Source organism: Lactuca serriola, chromosome 2, assembly GCF_051521515.1.
Source record: "Lactuca serriola cultivar US96UC23 chromosome 2, Lser_US96UC23_V15, whole genome shotgun sequence".
In the NCBI taxonomy this organism is placed as follows: domain Eukaryota; kingdom Viridiplantae; phylum Streptophyta; class Magnoliopsida; order Asterales; family Asteraceae; genus Lactuca; species Lactuca serriola.
This window is the reverse complement of record NC_136409.1, coordinates 84,336,538-84,341,436: the sequence shown is the minus strand read 5'-3', so window position 1 is coordinate 84,341,436 and position 4,899 is coordinate 84,336,538.

Genomic DNA, 4,899 nt, shown 5'->3' with positions numbered 1-4,899 from the left:
GAATGGAGTTAAACTTTTCTGATGAAAGCTGTTGGATGAGTTTAGTTATGTTCTTGGTGTTTTAACTTGTATTCCCCCCCCCCCCCCTTAAAACCTAAGGAAAACATGAAAAGATAGGGGTATGAACTCAACTTGTGTGGTTTCAGTGGATGGATGTTGAAGAAGGGAAGTGTTCAACTCAAGAACACTTGGAAGGTTGCTTGAAGATTCGAAGATCTAACACAAATATGAGGGAGTTTGTGTAAGAAATCTATGATTTGAGTATAAAGGAGTGAAATAATCATATGGAGGATGATAATACTTACCAAAAGTAGAGGAAAAAGCTTGGAGAATAGCCTTGAATCTCGAAATTTAGAGAGAGAAAGTGAGAGAGAATGAAGTTTGTTCTTTGGTGAAAAATGAGAGAAATGTGAGGAGAGAAGGGAGTTTTCCAGCCTTTGATCAAGGATGTGGCTGGAAAAAATGATGGAAAGAGTACAGTGAAAGGACTAGGTATGGTGGAAGGACAAGGGCTGGTCATGGAGTAGGCATGGGTGGTTGCTTGTGTCATACACTAAAGTAAAGTCAACACTCCACCCATATATCTTACCAACTAGATTTTATTTATTTGACTAAGAATTTCCCTCAAAATTGATTAAAATATGAGTTTAGGGAGTTTAAAATGATAAAAATATGAATTTGGTGGAAAATCCTCGTCAAAAACGTCAAAAACGGGCTTAACAGGTGAAAGTAGTCGAAAATCAAACATTTAGGAGCGAACCTGCGAGGTTCGGTTCTTAGGAGATGAGAACCGAAGGTAGACCGAAGGTTGGGAGAAGGAACCGAAGGTGCGAAGGTTCAGGCCCGAGGGTGCGAGGTTCGGTTCGAGATGCGAAGTTCGGTCTTCTATGTAGTTCGGTTCTGACAGCTTCGGTTCTGACATGTTCGGTCCTAAGGAGTTCGGTTCCTAAGAGGGTTTGGCTCCTAAGAGGGTTCGGCTCCTAAGAGGGTTTCGACTCCAAAAGGCTGTTTTTCGTGATTTCTTCCCGTTTTTCGTGATTTTTGACCAAGTTAAGGGTCGGGATGACCCATATGACTATAAAAAGTTTAGAGAGATTTGGGAGAGATTTCACATACTTGGAGAGATTTGGGAGATTTTTCACATGCTTAGAGAGATTTGGGAGAGATTTCACAGACTTTGAGAGATTTCACATGTTTAGAGAGATTTGGGAGAGATTTCACAAACTTTGAGAGATTTCACATGCTTAGAGAGATTTGGGAGAGATTTCAGATAGAGAGAGATAGAGCGAGAGAGATCGAGAGAGACTTAGTTTGTGACCTTTGCAAGTGTTTTATTTCAAAAGGCAAAGTTTGTACTGTGATATCCCCAATTTCACGGCCAGAAAAGACATATTTGTTTATGCTTTGTTTTTAAAATCAAAGTAATCGTTTATATAAAACAGTTGCGGAATTTGTTCCCAAAACAAAATATGATAAGAATTTATCAAAGCATTTCTTTAAAGAAATGTATTTTCACTAAATAACAAAATCTCGGGATGTCATGTTCCGATACAGACCAAAAGCATAAACAATATAAAATAGAACTTGCAACAATTATTTATAACTACTGATCTATAATCCAAAATCTCTCGTCAAGTCCATCAACTTATACTCTTGTGTCATTACCTGTAATGCAAAGAAAACTGAGTGGGTCATGCTTGGGAGTCTGGTGAGCATATAAGGTTTTCAACCCACAATATCTTTTATATATATATATATATATATATATATATATATATATATATATATATATATATATTCAATCATCAAACGATCATTCCAATTACCCATCCCCATTATCTTGCTTACTCTTAACGGTCTACCCTAAGAGTCATCTATTCGTTCACTCCGTAATAGGCACTAAGACAATAGCTGCCAGGATTCTTTATTAGGCACTAAGACAATAGTTGCCAAGGTTCTTTCATAAAGCACTAATTCCATAGCTGCTATAGTTCATTCATCGGGTACTAAATCCATAACTACCAGTGTAGGTACTAAGTCCATAGCTACCAACGTTTATCTAACAGGTACTAAGTCCATAGCTATCATCGTCTATCTAACAGTACTAAATCCATAGCTACCAGCGTTCTTCTATACGGTATCAAATCCATAGCTACCAAGGTTCATCTATATACAGTACTAAATCCATAGCTACCGAGGCTTATCTTTACAATACTAAATCCATAGCTACCGAGGTTTATCTTTCGTCTCATCCTCAAACTCATCCTTCATCACACACCAACTATTTCGTCTACCCATGTTCTACCCAACATATTTGTAGAGATAAAATACATATACAGTTTAACTCATTTAAAACTTATATAAAACTTCAATTCCATGCCCATCTCAAATAGACAAATAATATATAAACACATAGCACATATTTCATAGTAAATACTTTGTATTTATGTGTTAGAAGAAAGTAACTACACACTCACCCAAACATAAACTTAATACATTCAAACAATACTTGTATTATACTCGTGTTTATGAAAGGGACTATACACCCACACATATAAACAACTTTATATGATACACATAGCACATATTTTATAAAATACTTCATATCTATGTGTAAGATGAAAGTGACCACACACTCACTTGATCAGAAGATGATCGGACAACACTGCGGCTTGCATAAGTAGTATTCTTCGGTAGATCTGGAAGATCTTCACAAAAACCGGGCTTCTCGCGGGCAGAGCTTCGGCTCGGAAACTCTTTTCTTCTCAGGATCTTCGGGCTTCGGGACTCGCTTCGGGTCTCGGGATGATACCGGGGCTTCAAGGGGTTAAAATAGGGCTTAGAGAGAGTATCGGGAGTGGGAGAGTAAGAGATGAGCAACCAAACTCGGCTGCCCCTTGAATTCTATTTATAGGAAAAAAAAATGCTAAACTCACCTCGTGAGTTTCTAATATTCACCTCGTGAGCTCGATACGTCATTGCGTTCGTCATGTCCACTTGCCCTGGAAGACGTCCATCATCTGCTCACCTCGTGAGCCACTTAATGCTCACCTTGTGAGTTCTGACAGTTTTGGGGTTTCGTGCCTCGAACTTCAGAAATTCATAACTTTCGCATACAAACTCCGTTTTCAACGTTCTTTATATCCATGCGTAGGTAAAAAAAAGATCTACAACTTTCATTTAGACTCCGTTGGCTAATTTTGACTTTAATATTAATATATTATTATTGTATTATTTTTAGTAGGCCGGGATAGGAAAACTCCGTTATAAATTCATAACTTCTTCATCCCACTTCCGTTTTTGTCTGTCTTTTTACCGTTGGACTACTATCGATGAGATCTTCAATTCTCGTTTATATTGTTTCGGCTAAATATCGCTCAATCTCATATTCGAACTTCGAGTTGTACACTGCTAAGCCGAAACTTCGAAGAATCATAACTTCCTCATACGAAATTAGATTTGGGCGTTCTTTTCATGCACGATTTCGGTTTAACGTATTCTACGACTTTCATTTATATCTCTAAGGCCAAATATCGCTCTAATGTAAATTCACTATTTACGTCACGCTGTGTCGTGCCGGTTCTGTCGCGAAACTTCGACAGGTCATAACTTCTTCGTTATAACTCGGATTTCGGCGTTCTTTATATGCACGGAAACCTTGTGACATATACTACAACTTAGTTAAGATTAATCCTTCTAAATAATCTTCCATCAAAAAGTCATTTTTTGATGCTTATCGTCTCTAATTGACTAGCCCTGATCTACGGACGTTACAATTATCTCCCCTTTGGAGGATTATGTCCCGGAATCATCAACGAAATAGGACTTGTATAATGATTCCATACATTATCTCTTCATCCTAGGTAATAATTGTAAGTTCTATGTTTCCTCGAAATAGTATCTAACTCTTGGACTTCTCGATAGCAGGTAGTGCTCAATCCTGCATCTGCTCTTCATACTATGTTGTACTTTCAATTGTAACCTTCGAGTTACAAAATAAATCCTTATTGAGGACTCCTTCTTCTTCTTAGGATAAGTACTTTCCTTTATCTAATGTAACGGACCGATAGGTCGTGTTCTAATGACCTCTCATCGCATGATGCAATGCTTACACTTAGGTCTTTTAGAGTTAAATTCCAGAATGGAATGATCTACGGGCGTTACATGTACACCCCGTGTAGCTTCGCCATGAGTGTTATATGTCCCCGTAGGGTATGAAATAGTGTTCTACCGAATAGTTTCATCACTTACCCCGATTAGGGTTTAGAATTTCTGAACGTACGAACTTTCCAAGTGATAACTTCTTATGAAAATAACGAGTAGAACAACTTTAATCATAAGGAAAACCCTAATATACAAGGGTTAGATGAGTTGACCGGTTTGACCCATTGACTTTATTTGACTTTGAATTGACCAGAAATTGACGATTGTCACACAAAGCCTTTCAACACTCGAGTTTAGTCCATCAATTCGTCGAGTTCCAAGGGAAACTTGCCTTTTAAATAATAATCTTATACCTGGAAATGAGGATGTTACAAAAACATTACCTTAATAATGAAAAATGTCGACTCCTAAAAAGTGGTTACATCAAAATGCAATCAAATTGACATAATGAAACCAACTCATGATACCTAGCATTTGGTCAGTGTAGAACACTAAGGCTCGACAAGGAACACTGCAATTACTAGACTAAGGGACTTGGTGATGCATCCCCTAGATAGAACACGATTGATGATCTCACCCTTTAGCAACCATACCATCCAACAGTTGTGCTGACTAACAACCATGCCTCATGCCCACTTGGTTATATGAAGGATTAACTGCACACTCAAGAAAAAACACCTAGTGACCAACAATGCTCATAAGTTTTAGAAGTGGTTTTCGTATCACTACCAATGT